The sequence below is a fragment of the Polypterus senegalus genome, chromosome 18 (genome assembly GCF_016835505.1).
Source record: "Polypterus senegalus isolate Bchr_013 chromosome 18, ASM1683550v1, whole genome shotgun sequence".
Lineage (NCBI taxonomy): Eukaryota > Metazoa > Chordata > Cladistia > Polypteriformes > Polypteridae > Polypterus > Polypterus senegalus.
The window spans coordinates 2,703,407-2,719,221 of record NC_053171.1 but is presented as its reverse complement, the minus strand read 5'-3'; the positions used below and the strand labels follow the sequence as shown (position 1 = coordinate 2,719,221).

Here is a 15,815-nt window from a genome sequence, read left to right as displayed (position 1 = left end):
ATTTACAAGATGGATGGATGAATGAATGAATGAATGAATGAATGAAACAGGGCAGCCCGATTGTGATCTTCTTGTCTTCAGGGACACAAAGCCTGGGCAGGCGCTCATATAGCGCCACTAACGGAAGTGCGTCACATGGTCTCACTGGGGCTTGGAGTTCTGCACGCATAAAGAAGCTGTCATGGTGTGTCTTTTTTAGGCAAAACTATTCAAATGAGGCTATTAAATGGGAGCTCCCTTCAGACATCAAACGGCTCCAAATAGCAGTTAATTGCCATGCAGTTGCAACGCAAGAAGACAGGCTGATTTCCATTTTGCCTTCACGAAGGGGCCGCGCAGATAAATGTTAATTGGACGGCTCTCGGGGATTTGTCACTCTCAACTTCTTACTCGTTAACGGCGGAATTGTTCGGTTGTTTCTGGCAGGTCAGTAACACTCGCTTTCAGAAGAAGAAAAAGCAAAGCTATCCGGGGAAAATAAAACAGCGGCTTGTGCCAGATGGCTGCAGATGTTCTCAGGTCCGCGTCTCGCTGTCTTTGAGTTCGAAGCTTTTTCTTTCTTTTTTTTTTTCTTTGCTCTTTAAGCGCCAGCGCGCGCATACGTGGAGCAGACGCGGGTCTCGCGCTCCCACGTGACTAGGCTTGTCGGAGGCGCGCCGAGCTGCGCTGCGTTGAGCTGCGCGCGCGGAGTCCAGCTGGGTGGCTGACTGACTGCAACGGCTCTCCACTTGCACCGCCACTCGCTGCAAGCCTGCTTGGAGATTTTTTTGGGGGGGATTTCTTTTTTTAATATTTAAATCGGAGATGACCCCGTCGCAGCCAACCAGATAACAGGATCACTACACCGTGGGAGCGGATGGACGCGTTGTAAGCGAAACGATCGGAACTTGTGTTGATCTTGTCGCTCTTTCGCACGTGAAGGGAGAAACGCACAGTCCGAGGACCGGTAGGTTCTGCTTTATTATCTCTTAAATATTTCGAATGTGGCTTGTGATTTGATTGCAGGGTTCCGCGGTGAACTCCTTCTTTTCTCGGGATGAGCTCCAACTTCTGCTCGAGCCGCTCGGCTTCTTTTTCTACTAACAGCCAGGCGAACTGGTGCCACACTTTTCCTCGGCACCCGCACCAAGGACGAGCCCTTACGCCCCTCGGACTGTTTGTCTGGCACGGCGTGGTGTCGTTTGTGTGTGCCGGTGGCTTTTACCCTGGCGGCTACCTGGCTTACATTGATGTCGTGCTCGAGGGAGACTCTGCCTTTTTAAGTGTGGCAGAAAGAAGAGCGAGGTGTGCAGCGCATAAAGCGGGCGCCGGCGTGGCTTCGGGTCGGGACAGCCGGAGTAGCACAAGCTCAGCGCCGTGCCCCCTTTTTAACTCTTACCGCACCCTGTACATCTAAAGGGGTGTGTGCGCTTTAAGGTGCATTTTAGGGACTGCGTTAAAGGGCGGAGTCGCCGGGCTGGTTACTCACATGTTGACAATTTGTTCGTGGCCTTTAAACGAAGACTTTAGATGCAGTGTAGGGCTACAAGTGTTGATGCCGACCGAGGAGACGACATGGTACATGATATGTCGGGATTGGGTTCAAAGGCACGCAGAGGAGTCGATCGTTAGGCGTCCCGTCCGGAATGTCCGTTCCCTTCAATGTAACATATGCTTGGTGTGCTGAGAGAGCGGAGTCAGACGCCTGATTGACAGGTGGTTTGAAAATTGATTAATTAAGGCGTGGCAGCCCCGCACAATTTGGGTTGGGGATTATCGGATAAATCAGTCATCATCATCATCATCATCATCATCCAACCCGCCTTATCCTAACACAGGGTCACGGGGGTTACCAGTCTAGTCCAGGGGGGTGAGGACGGGGTCAGTCTTGGCGGCTGGCACCATCCCTGGACGGGGCGCCATGCAGTTGCAGAACTCACTCAATGCGCTGCAAAGGGAAGGCAGATTTCCGTCGAAACTAAAGCAGTGATCCAGAATGTGGATGGCGGAGCGGTTTTTCCGGGCTTGTCCTCCATCCTTTTAGTAGTTGAACACACGTGGGTCGCATTAATGAAGGCTTGTGATGCCCGAGGCCCTGGGTGAGTGGCAGCGGCCGAGGGCAGGATAACATTGGCACACAGACGACTCTGAGCTGATTCACCGGCTAATCCTTTTACTGCAAGCACACTGGGCACCCGGCTTGTCAGCTGCCCCAAAGGATGCCTAGGGTGGCTGCCGCAGCCATAATCTTCTAGTCTCTCCTGGCCGCTCATGGGAAGCCATTCGTGGGTGTATGCCAACAGCACAAGGCGGGTGAGCTGCTTCAGGTGGGCTATGAACACTTTTTTTTTTTTTTCCTAAAGCAAATTCCTCTGAGTTTACTTTAAACTTCATGTTTACTTGCCAGGGGATGCCAATCTGGGGCCTCATCTAGTACCATTTTCCTGTTAAAGGAGTGGCGTTGTTTGGAAAAGTCCTGCCATTCCAGTGATGTTTATTAAACAGTCTGTCGGAGATAAGGGTGGGCACGTTTGTAGTGCTAGTTGTGGTCTTCTGTTGGCTTTTGACTACTCATTTTCTAACCAGCTATCAGGCAGCTGGTGTAAAGTGGATGCCAGTTGGGAGTCCATTTAGGGTCCCCAGTACACCTTGTAGCATGTCTCTTTGAAGGCTAATGTGGGTCACTGGAGATGACAGGGGTGTTGGTGCGAGTCCCCATGTGACCCTGAGCCTCCCACCTCTTACAGACACGTGTGTTGGGCAAGCTGGCATCTCTGAATGGGTCTGTTGAGCCGGGCACTCTGGCCAGGGTTGGTTGTTGGCATTCGCCTGACAGGCCCCGTCATCCTGAACCGAACTCCTGCCCAGCTCACCCAGCATACATTTGTGAGTCTGAGACCAGAGACCACTTGGCAGCCATGAGGGTGTGGAAGTGGAGGAGGAGTATTGGGGGGCCTGGCAAGGGACTCGCAGTGTTAACACAATGAAGAGAGTGGTGGGAAATCTCAGGAAGAGGAAGGTGGGCACCCAGACATACGTCTACAAAAACCGTAAGCAGGCAGAGCTGGCTGTGGCAGGAGCGGGGGTCTCGGTGTTTCAGTTTACGTGAATGTGTGCCCTGTGGTGTGGTGACACCCACATGTGGATCCCCACTGTGTTGTGTTTTTTGTTTTTCCTGTGGATGCCAGTTTTCTGTGTTCGTGTTTTAGCAGCCGAGCTTGGTTTCTAAATCTGGCAAGTCAGGGTGGTCCGACTATGGTGTTCTATTCTGTAGAATGTTCCGCATTGATTTCTACCACCTTCCACCCAAACTGACCATTCAAGCCCAGACCAGAGGTGGTAGGCACAGCATAATAAAACATTGTGTGTTGAGTCTCAAAAAAAAATTAAAACAGGTGCCACGTGGCTCTGGGGATTCACTCCAAATACCATCAAATTTGTGGTAAAATTGGCATCGGGGCAAATTGTAGTTGTGACTGTCTGCATGTGCTTTGGTGTTGGGGCAGAGCTGGCAGTGCCAACATACTTGACACATGAACCAGAAAGGCAGATCTGTTTTGGGCACTAGCCTGGGCTGCCTGGAAAAGCTCGTCAAAGCTGAGCTGCTGGACCACCCTCTGGTTCTGTCATGGCGCTCCAGGGGGCGCGGCAGAGGCCATTAATGCCAGGTGCCTCCTGACGTATGCCATACCTCAACTATCACTTGGAAATTTGCTCCTTCTTCACAAGCGACGCCATCCTGGTGTTACATGCCACGTGATGAGGTGGATGAGGCGCCAGAATGAAGGCCGCTGGGTCACCTGTGACTGAGTGACAGTGACAAAGTCACTTCAGTGCCGCTGGAGCTCGGGCAGTTTAAAGAGCTGCTTTTGGAAGTCACTTTGGATGAAGAGAGACTGGTTAACAATCACGGGCACACATGGTGGTTAGCGGTGCAGCACTCTGGGCGCTATATTCTGTACAGAATAGGCTGACTGACCAGGTGGTCTCAGCAGGCCCTTTCCATTTGCTGAGGGCACAGGCAATTCACGTTTTAATCCTCCATCCCATGATGGCCAGCGTCCCATCCAGGGTTTGTTCCCAGTTTGCCACCGGTTCCCGGTGACCCCAACATTTAGATGATGGATGGCTGCCTCCTCCCCTGATCTTGTTTATTCCAGTACCCAGTTGTCATGGCGCTGGCACAGACTGAGCCCCAACCCCAGATGGGGTGCCAGCTCACGGCAAGACACTTTCCTGATAAGCAGTTGGACCTTCTAATCTTCAACAGTATGTAGCACCTTTAATAGGAGATGCCATCACAGAGAGGGCACACATGCCAGGGCACTCATTTCTAAGAAGTAAGCCTGTCTTTCCAGCAAGGTGGGCATATCTTAAAGATGCCAACCTCTGTGCCACACGGTGCCGGGTGTCTTTCTTGTTACAAGTGGCAGACGCTACCTGCCCGGGGATTGGCACTGTGGTGAAGTTCTGTTTCTGCTTATTGCTGTTTTTGTTCTGGCATTTACTTTAATGTTTTTGGGCATCGCTTTGCGCTGCACGTGATGTCCTTCTCTCCTTGCAGATCTGAGTTTCTAGTTGGCATCAAATGGCGCTCTTCGTAATCCTTCAGCTTTATTTGCTCAAGTGACTCCATTTTCTACCCAAAGCAAATATGGATTAAAAAAAAAATTAAAGGTGGCACCAAGAAGATCTTGAAAATGATGCCAGCTAGTGCCCACACCAGCCCCTTGGCCTCATTGAATTGTAGTGGGCCAGTAAATTCTGCGGATGGGCCCTGGAATGCCTGAATTGACGAGAAGGATGAGGGCATCTGAGCCCAGTGGGGTGCTGGTGCCACTGCAGTGGTGAGCGCTGAGAGAAACCGTACAGTGTAGTCCTGAAAGTGGCATTTGAACCAAGGTCCTCTGTGCCCAGCAGCCACTGCACCACAGCATGACCCAGTTTGTTCTTGTTACTAGAAAGTGCCCTTCATTCAGGGGTAACAGAAGGTTCTGATTTGGCACCGTGTGTGTGTGTGTGTGTGTGTGTGGCGTCCTGTCCAGGGCTGGTTCCCACCTTGATGTCAGTCTGGGCACCAGGCCCACCAATGATGCTGAACTGGATTAAGTGGGCTTGCCAATGCGTGGAGCTCAGAAAATGGGGGGACTGCTGGATGTCTGATGGACCTGCGCTGCCCCCTTGTCTTTAATTACGCCAGAGCAGTGCCCCTTGGTACACTGGACTGGCGCTGCTTAGTTCTTCCTTAGATTTCCCACCAGAACAAATCGGACATCTCATTTCTTCGAGGGCCCAGCGGATGCTTTTTGTATTCCTGCCCAGCTTCTGCCAGGCCATAATAAAACCTTCATCAGACAGCGACACTGCACCGTTGCAGCATCTCTCTCTGGGCCAGGATGCCATGGGGAGTGGCTGGCATTCTCAACAGCTTTCAGTCATTGTCATCGGCTCCATTTTATTGCCTTTCCTCTGTGACTTGCTGAAACAGACAAGTGGGTAGCACTCACGGCTCCGGGGACACGGGTTCAAACCCCGGCCCAGCTGCAGACCCTTGAACCATTTGCCCACTTCGGTCTGCTCTCACTCTTATTTTTCTGCACATGACGCCTGCCAGCTTGTCCACTCTGCATGGCCTGATGCCTCAGCCTGTGCTGCCCGTCCCTCTGTTCATTTGCAGGTGACCTCCGAGGTGCCAGGTGGTCTTTTCTCATGCTGTGTGGCCTTGAGAGAGTCGCTGGCAGCGCAGCCTTGATGTTTTGCTGCCCGGGTCACACCCCGCTCACAGATGGATGCTGTGTCACTGTAGAGGGCCCGTCACGGGCTCAGCAGGAGTGCCCATCATGCAGTAGCCCCCAAATGTCTCGGCTTGCACTGAAAGGTTCCATGTAAAGGCACAGTGACCGACCATCTTAATTGGCGCCTCACGCCTGGCATTCCTTCTGAGCTTGGTTCTTGCCTTTCGCTCACAGACCCCGCAGTGGTGAAAGCGGATGGATGCAGCAGTGAAAGGTGCCACATGTGACTGCCCTTCACCCGCTCTTTCTGTTCTGCTGGATCCCTTTAAGTTGTCTGCCGCTGTGCCCACTTCTTCAGGCTGCTCTTCTGGCACTGACCCCGGTGACTTCTTTTACCAGCCTTTGCCCCTTTAGTGCTCCTTTCTGTCTTTTGATGCCATTGGTCATGTTGGCAGGCCGGGAACTTGCAGATGCGGAGCGCCACGGCAGGTGTTTGTGGCTGGTGTGCGGTCGAGGCCTTCTCCCTGACTCGTGTTTGTGCTGAGCCATGCAGATGAACTGATGGTGGGCACAGCCCCTCTTTGATCTGCATGCCGCCTGAATCCAGTGCAGAAGGGCGAGGCACTGGTGATGGTGATTGACACCAGGCAACAGGCATTTAGGGAACTGGAGGTGCCCACTCCTTAGGATATTTAAGGATGTGAGCTCCAGGTGCAGCCTGAATGTGTTTATGGCACCTTCCCATCCCAGGGTGCCCTGCATTCTCTCTCACTCTACCCGCTCAGACTGGTGTCCTTATGTGTGGCGGTCCATGAGCACCTGGCACACTTACTGGCCTTATCACCCTTCAGCTACTGCAGCTTGGCATATGTAAGATTTGTTTTTGCAAGACTGGTGGTGCACACGCCCCACTATGCTCCTGCCAGCTGGGCACCACTTTGGTATTTCATTTCTTCCCTTATCACTGTGCCATGGAGGTCATGGGTCAGGCAGTTTCCCTTTCATGGGATGCCTTGGCTTACTCAAGGGCATCATCCTGTTGGTGTTACCTGCCCTCCCCATATTTGGGGGTATCAGAAGGAGACCCCCACTAACACAGAAAGAATGTGGACATCCTGCAGGTGGGGGGTCCCATGTCAGGATTTGGACCTCTGGAGTGGTGAGGGACCAGCGCCAACTTCTGTGTCTATGTGCCAATAACAGGCTGGCAGTATTAAAAAAAGTGTCCCTCATGCCACCCCATCCACAAACGCTGGCTTGCAGCACATACTCTGTTAAGGGGCACGGTGCCAAGGAAACTCCGGATGTGTTACAACAAGCAAAACATGTCACTTGACAAACACATGATAACATGTGACACTTGGTAACTGTCACTAGAGGAGTGCAGATGGTCAGCGGACAGTAAACCAAGGGCAGTGGACCAGCTGACCTGTAGGTGGCACTCTTACCCAGTACCCAGACTGCCTCACTGGGCTGTTGGTGCCAACCGCCTGATTCTTTTGGTCAGTAGCAGAAGCTACGGATGATAGGTAGACCAGCAGGTAGAGAGCCGATTGTGTGCACGTGGCGTCCTCTTCACCTTCACTGCCTGGTATGATGCCCGCAGGGCTTCTGCCACTATTGGCCTTCCAATGGGAACTTTATAGTGGTTCAGATCATGCCTGTTGCTGCATTTCACTCCAGTGCCCACTGGGGATTGATCAGCCTAATAGGTAGCAGTGACAGAGCCCTAGGGGCCAGTTAGTTTCACCCCTTCAGTGGAGACTCCTGCCCATTTTCAATTATCGGCACTCTGTGGGCACACAGGGGCAGCCCCAGAACCCCACACTCTCGTGGCAAGAAACTTAAAAGGACACATTCAGACTGGCAGCCTGTCGCCCGCTGATGGGCAGAGCCTGGAATTCTTTGTTGCATTGTCACTTTGGTTGATCCGGGTTTAAGGACTGACGCCGTGGCAACAGCATTCTCATTTCATTTGAAGCCCCCAATTCTCTCTTGTTTGTGGGATGTCCTCAGAGTTGTTCTCCATTGGTCACTTGTGGCAGCCCGGAGTTGTCTTCAGGTCTCTTTTGAAGAAGGCGCATCGGAGTGTCATGTCCGGTGTGATGCCGAGTGGTGAGGCTATAGTGTGTGCATGTCTGTTTTATATAGCGCCTTCCATCTCTCTCTATGTGTATAAATTGTAAGGACGACAAGAAAACGAGTTAAAGATCTGGGCATCCAGAAGGGGAGGCTGCAGTGCATCAGAGTGGGCGCTTCAGGCAGAGCCCAGCATGTGCCCGATGACATATGACAACGGGAACACGGCGGCTTTATGGTCTCTGAGACCAGGGGCTTGGGAGTGGGTGGGAGTTCTCTGGAGGCGGGGCCGGAAGTGCCATTAGGTGGGTTTGGAGGCGGAGGAAGAGAGGCTTTAGTAGACCCCGTCTGTGACTCTGATGTGTTTGTGTGTGACAGTCGGAGCTGGAAGTCCACAAAGCGAGACGATGGATCCTGTTTTGTTCCTAAGCTTTCTACTCCCACCAGGAGTCCTCATCAGAGGGTCTCAGGCAGCTCCCTGGCCCTGAATTTGACTTGCGCCGAGTGTGTGCGTAAATCAGAGACTGGCATTGCGATGTTGCGAGTGTTTTTGATGTTTGCCCCCCGTGTACAGGCGGGTGTGGACCACATGGTGTGCTGTAAGGCGCCTTCTGTGTCTCTGCTGCCGATTGGCTGCTTTTAGCCTTAAGATGGGCCGGTAGGCTTGTGCGCCATTTTGATGCCTGATCTGCACACGATACGCCGCAAGTGTGGGATGGTGGCTGAATCGTGGCTCTCCAACGACCGTGGCATCGACACACCAACCTGGAATATGCAGACCTCCTTATTCGCTCGCTGTATAGCGCCTTGGACTCCTCTGATGGTGACTCCTCCTCAGACTGTTTAAAGACACAGAGAGGCTTTGCATCCCCATATTTCTACATACAGCATAGTTATATAAGGGCTACGGACGGGTCACTGGCCATTCACACTCTCGAACGACAGCCCGCTAGCCGCTCCGCTGTGTCTGGTAAACCGTAAGCGCCATTGGTGGTCCTGTGCAGGAGTTTTACCGTGTCACGTGCTTGTTGCACAACATTTGACATTCGGCAGCGGGCTTTGAGCGGCTCTTCCTCACCCTCTTCTTCAAACTTGTCTGCCTCCTTCAGTGATTCGGAGCCCCTGAGGTTCTTCTGATCTGACGATGGGTGCTAAAGCAGGACGAATGAAGTCTTGAGACTGGGCCTGCCATCTTGTCTCTCGTGCAGCTAACTCTGTGACCCAAGCTTGACAATACCTTGAAAGAAAACGCAAAAAAAAGTTCCATTTGAAAACGAGACGTTAGATGAAGATGAAGACGCGACTCCCGAATGTTATTCCGGAGTCTCCTTTTTCCAGGGTTGCTCATTTTTTCTTTCGGTGTAAACTGATGACGTCTCTCCTTTTTTTGTTCATCTCGATGTCATCTCTGAGACGCACTTGAGCAGCATGGCACAGCACAGTGTCCACACGCCACGCCACGCCACACGACTACCCCTTCAGACACTCGCTGGAGCTCTGTGTGATGTCACTTCACAGCAGACTGTCATCCACTTGTGGTCGCTGAGACTCGGCAAAAGTCCTGGTTACATTGCATTATTTTCAGTGGCCATTTTTGGTCAAAGAAACCATTCGTTATTCTGAGATTTCCTTCCTTCAAACGAGATTCGTTTAACGTGACACTCTGTGAACGCTCGTCCAGGCCCACAAAACGTATTCGCTATAACGGGATTTGACCTGTGTGTGTGTGTGTGTGTGTGTGTGTGTGTGTGTGTGTGTGTGTGTGATCCATCTCCGCTCTCACTGCTGTGTCTTTGGGAATCGAAAACCCACAGAGACCATGACTGGGCACAGATCTTGAACCTGAAGTGCCAGCTCTGTGACAGTGCCATGCTAAGCCCAGCACTACCTTGTTACCCTCCTGGTAGAATGTTCTGCACTTATCTGAAATATGTTAGTCTGCCAGTCCTCCTCAAAGTCACTTAATCCAAGGCAGCAGTGGGTGCAAAGCAAGAAACGCCCCTCAGCCAGGTGCCAGTCTGTCACGCATGGGCACAACTAGTGGAGACGTGCCAGTCCACCTCACCTGCACCTGATTGGGAATGTGGGAGGAATGGCAGATGAAAACATGCAAACTCTGCCCAGACAAGGAGCAGGTGCAGGGTTTGAACCCGGGACACTAAATCAGTCTGAAGTAACGACTGGCGCCCCTGAGCTGCTCTGCTGGCGTTCTGCCTCGTGTGTGTGTGAGAGACGCGTACACCTGCTTACCGTCTCTTATATAGTGCCTTTCACTTCTTCTATACACGCACACACACCTATATGTGCAGTAAATGAGAAGGCACAAGCACGTCAGGCCCACCAATGACAATGGCCCTATTGACTCCTGGCCCCGCCCCCTCAGTATGGTCAGCCGTGTGCCCTCTGCTGGTCACTGTCACCCATTTGTTAACCCTTTTCCCATTCCGAGTCTTTGCCAGGAGTGCAGCGCCTTTTTATTTCTGTTTTCGGGCTTTTTCATCTCCGATTTCTTCAACTTCTCTCTGAGTTTCCAAACCTGAAGAACAGCTGTGTTGCTAACACTTTGATTTCCACCATCAAGTTAAGGCTGAGCGCTGCCTGCCCGGGACCGAGGGCAGCGGGGTGACAGTTTAACTCATGCCAGTCCTGTGCAGAGCGAGTGGTGCATTCAGCTCTTCCGCCAGATAAGCGCAGGACCCGTAAGATGTCGGCTCGAGCCGCGTATCGGCGAAGACGATCATCCTGACTTCCTGCCGCGTCGTGCAGAATCTGATATGAGGCGGCTTGTGAAATCGACCAACACAACGGCAACTTGGGCCGAGAATGCAGAGGCCGTCTGAGGAGCCACACGTTTAATTTACTGCGCCTGGGACGGTGGCAGACATCGGCAGCCAGAGAACCGGGGGGCACCGCGCCAGCAAATTCATTAAGGCCGCCGGCTCTTGACTTGCCGAGAGGAGCAGGCGCTGCTGTCTTCCGGTTGGCGTCGTATTGCTTGAGTGGGTGAGGGTGCCAGTAGTGCACCCGTGGGCAGGCCGAGAGTACTGAGGCCCAGAGTGGGTCATCAAACTGAAACCTGCTGGCATTTTGGAAGCTCCAGGATAAAGGGGGGCAAAGACCACTTCTGTGCAGTAAGTGGATGCGGATGGTGCTGTGAACAAGTATTGGCCCCCTTACTGTGGCCGCGATCTTCACAGACTCCACACCATGAAGAAGGGAGCTGATTAGACGCACAGACCCCCTCCATAGTGGATGCCAGGCTTTCACGCGCTCCTCTGTTTCTGTGCTTGGTCTCGGACCCTTTGGTAGGCACCTTTCAGCTCTGGCCACCCCAAAGTCCTTTTGCGTTTTTGGTTCCTCGTCGTGTTGCATAACCCAATGGCGCTTGAGCTTCAGGTGATGTTTGAACTTCTGTTGGCCTCCTGTCTTCGGAGTATCCCTAGATGGAGGCCTTGTGTGACGACTTTCATGGTGAGGGTCTCTGAAAAGGAGGCACTTTTACCTTTTCACACAGTCAGTGGAGGTCAACATTTCAAAATGGCATCCTCTGGTTCTCATTGTCTAATGTTACATTTTGTCTAAACATCTGGAAGCCATTCGTTGTGATGGATGTGGAGGACACGGGGGGCACATGCTTTTTCACAGCCCCTCTAAATGAATCTGAGGATTTGTAATGTCAGGCAGTTTGTGCGATGGCCGCCGTTTAAAACCAAGGAGGGTGACTTTGGTGTGCTGCATGGCGCAGAGTGGGCAGCAGCGCACAATTGAGTTTGGAGGCAAATCCATGTGACATTACAGCTGTTAGGTTTGGTCAGTCAGGATGTGTGGTGGGTGGCACAATGGTCCAAGACCGGGGGTCATGCCCTGCGTGATGTCCTTCAGATGGTCTGGTTCCTCTCACATTTCAAAGATGCCGCTTGGGTGCATCGGCAGGCAATGTCTGTGTTTGTTTGCCCTGTGATGGTCTGGCACCCCCTGCAGGTGGTGTTCCTGCTGTGCCCCTGATGCCTGCTGGGATAGGCTCCAACTGCCCCGTGGCCCTACTCAGGAGGAGCAGCTTAGGGTTATGGAGGTGGGGTTTGGTTTGTGTTTTTCCATTTGTCCGTCCTTCCTTTTCTTGAGTCCTCTTTAATGCCAGTGCCAGTGCCAGTCTGTTTGTTTTAATTACGCTGGTCAACCTTCGAAAATACTTTTTTTTTCTCTCTAATGTCTGATGACTGATATTTGATTATAGCGTCTGCTGAAGGTGTAACGATAGCCGTGGGTGAAGGTGGGTTTTATCAATTGCCGCCCTGGGCACAGAGTAAAAGACAAACCAGACCTGGAAGGATGCCAGTGGGAGGAGGGCTGTGGTAGCTGCACAGACCTACAGAGGCAGTGCCAGGCCAGGACTTGAACCTGGGACTCTGGAGGGAGCTTTAAAGGGAAGCAGTAACTCACCCCATTAGTAGGTTCTGTATTGAATGGGTAGCGATTCCTGCCCAGAAAAATGCCAGGAATGCCAAAATATACTAAAGTGTACATTTGAAAAAAAATACACACACACTCGGAGGGATGAACAAAGGGAAAATGTAAAGTACAAATGAAAGGGCCCAAAACCCAAACCACTGTTACCTCTCTGGGCCTGCAGGTCTGTCTGGTCATCTGGCTTGCCTACCACAAAGTACAATGCCAGTCCCTCTGTCCCCCGTCAGCTTTTGTGCCAACCGGGCCAGTGGGGTGTGGTACCATCCTCAGGGGTTACAATTCCTGCTGGGATCAGAGGCAGGTTTTCATTGATCACTAAACCACAGCGCCCCCTGGTGGTCCACTGCGTGTTAAGCTTTAAAGGCGTCTCTGGGTTGCAAGGCCTAAAGCCAGCTGTCTGGCATTTCTGTGTCTCGACTTCAAAAGACCCGCTTGCTGCCCTCTGCTGGCCAGATGCTATTTTGCCCTCCTTCAGACTTTGCACTCACTTGCTGGATTGCCTTTCCTCTGACGTCCTCGGTGATGATGGTCACTTTTCTTTCTCACTGCCCACTTAACTGCTACCCAAGCTGATTGGCTGAGAGAGCTCACTTGCCCCCTGGTGGTGCCCTTCTTCCTGCACAAACGTCTGTGTGCCTGCTGTATGTGTATATGCTACATATTAATTTATATCGTACATAGTATTATTTTTATCCCTTTTGCTATCCTGTGTCATCCTTTCTTGCCCACCCATGATCCCAGGGGGGGTATTTTATTGATGGTAGGACATCCTGATGGCAAGTTTAGCTTATTTTGAAATGGGCACAGAAATTAAAAAAAAAAAAAGAAAACCCCTACCTCCATTCTACGGGCACAACTTCAGAACATGTCATCAACCCCAGGGGTCCCAGGTTGGTCTGGTGGTCTGGTGGCTCAGTTCAGAGGAGAGGTGGGTTTTCTTTTATGTATGTATGTATGTATGTATGTATGTATGTATGTTTTAATTTCTGTGCCCATTTTGAAATAAGCTAAACTGGCCATTAGGATGTCCTAATGAGAAATTGGCAGAGACCAATACGATGCAGTTGGCATTTCCATAGTGTAGGCAGGGGCCTCTTCTAGCATACAAGTACAGCAGGATGCCATCGTGTTGTTTTCTTGCTGACTCTTCTGTCAGCCACCAGCTTGTGTATTGTCCTGGGCACCGTCTGAAGGGTGAAGTGACCAGCACTGGCATTTGGAGACCGTCTGAACACGACTTGCTAAACTGATCAGCCTGGAGCGTGCCATCTAATCTGCCTGGTGCTGCAGCAGTGCTATGGCTCTGGGGCTTAACTCTCTTCCTACGCTTGTTGGCTTCTTGGCATCTTGTCATGGAGGCTGCCAGCTTTCTGACAGCTTGCAGTTTTCCTTTCATTGCTTCCTGCTTGGCACAGTGACCAGATATCTGCAGGCTACCAAAGCGGAGCGTTCAGTCCGCAGGCTTGTGTGGGCACCGGCGGACTCGTATTAATTAGTACAAGTGCCACCCTGCCCGTGATCGTGGGCCATATTGAGCTTTCAGTGGCCGAGACAAAGCTGGCGTGTTGGAGAGGAAATCACAGCAGTCGTGAAAAATAAAAAAGATGACCACCTCGACCTGCCCACAAACGTTGGGCCTTGTGTTGTATCCATTGCTGCTGCTGCTGTTGTTTTGCTCCTTTATTCTTTAATTGTTTGTTGGCATTTCTAACCTCCTGGGAGTTTTGTGGTGCCTTGTCCTTCTCGTTGCGCTCCTTGTCTCTTGTGCTGTGTGTTATGTGGAGCTCGAGGAGGCGGGGCCAGCTAATTATGCAGATGAGGTGCTGGCCAGCCCTGCCCACACATCTAGTCTTCTGATTTCCGTTTGCTCTTTTCTTGTGATGTTGCTTGATTTTTGGCCCTTTTCCTTCTTCTGCCTTCATCTTGTTTGTCCTTTGGACCTGAGCTTTATGGTTCCCTCTCCTCCACTGACTTTGAACTCTCAAGCCTTCAGTCCACTTTTGGGCCTGTGCAGGCCGGGGATTTGAGTTTGGGGAGCGGCCTATTGAGGGGAGGAGTCCTAACGGCGGCCATTTTGGTAGCGCGTGTGCGTCTGCCTCTCCGTGGATGGGACGGCCTTCATGTGAGCGGAAGGCAGCGTTGGAGAAACGGGAAACCCCAAATCGACAAACGGGGCTGAGACAGACTGGATTTGGCATTGTCACCTGGTTTACTGTGTGTGCCTGGGTGACCCCATTTACTTGTTATGCTTACTGTACTGGACACGGAGAGCAGAACTGGAAAATGAAGGATGGATGAGAGAACGGCGAGGGGACAGAAACCCAAACCTCAAGGCCCCTCCCCAAACTCCTTCAGCCAATCTATAGATGCCATCTTAGAGAGGGAAAGGGCAATGATGACACACATCGTGGAAATGTCCAAACACCACGCTGAGCCACCCAAAGTGGTATTGTGACGATGTCACTACGAGTTGAGCAATGGGACGAAACCCCAAAAATGATCAGCCAGTTGGCAGCCAAGGGACGGTCCGCGCCAGCAACCAGGCGAAACGAGGCGACTGTGCCGAGGGTCCGGTCGTTCTTGTGTTTGTCATTCCTTGAGTACGCATGAATTCATTTGTGCAGCCACAGTTGATGTCAGTTCTGTGGTAGTGCCAGGAGTTACTGGGCATTGTACACAGAATTACAGAAACTGCGTTAAAGTCGCCAGTGGAGAATAAAAAGCGGGTGCAAGTGGAATCGGCAAATTCCTGAAGCGCAGAACTTGACAAAAGAAATTCCTAAGACGCCTCATTCCACTGCTCCACAGAAGTGCCCGTGGTGCCCACCTCTGCTGTGCCCCTTCCTGTTGAGTTTCATGGCCGTTTGGCTCGGCGATGCTCCTCTGCCATTTGGCAGCAGTCGTCCATTCCTATTTGAACCCTGGCTGCTCCTCATATCTCTTGGCACCGCACAATGAGGGCATTTTATTTTAGTAACCGCATAATAAGAGACCAAAGGACGATAAAGAACATGGACCCCCAAACGGCCTGCCCGCCTCTAAGCACCCTGAGGCCTGCCATGTCCGTCGTCCATCCCTGAAGGTGCCAGCGTCCTTCCTCTGCCCCTCTCCCACCCACTACTGTTAACGGACAGCTCTTAGCCATGGCTCTCAGTGTGGGTGTGTGTGGGCCTGGTGCCCGCTCCCCTTACACTCTGGGCTGCTAGGCCGGGCTCTGCCCCCCTATGACCCTGAACTGGGCCGGCGACTTCAGTGTTTAAACAGCTGGGTGGAGAATTTAGTGAAGCTTTCAGTGGCATCATGTGAACGGCGGCTGCCAACCCTGACTGTTACCCCAACCTGTTATCTCACCCACACACACCCACCCCATGCCAGTCTACTCGGTGCACGTGGCCAGAGAGACTCACACACACAGAAGGGTGAGAGCCTGCAGACACTGCCCATATAGCGACCCTAATCCCTGGGGCTGACGTATGCCACTGTGCCACCGCTAATTCAGGGGTCCGGTGACCCGAGTTCAGGTCACGCCTGTGTGTGGTGCCCGTGGTCTCCCAG

The 15,815-nt window shown here is 52.1% G+C and overlaps 1 protein-coding gene across 2 annotated transcripts in view; it reads left to right on the top strand.

Moving 5' to 3' along the window:
- Positions 1-221: 221 nt before the first annotated feature.
- stxbp6 (syntaxin binding protein 6 (amisyn)) overlaps positions 222-15,815 on the top strand; it is an 88,858-nt gene continuing 73,264 nt past the window's right edge. The window contains exon 1 of one of the 2 annotated variants that reach the window (XM_039741410.1): positions 222-426. The gene's annotated coding sequence lies outside the window, so the exon portion shown is untranslated. Of the gene's footprint in view, positions 427-629; positions 947-15,815 lie in introns of those variants that run through there. The other variant, XM_039741409.1, reaches the window with a different exon arrangement.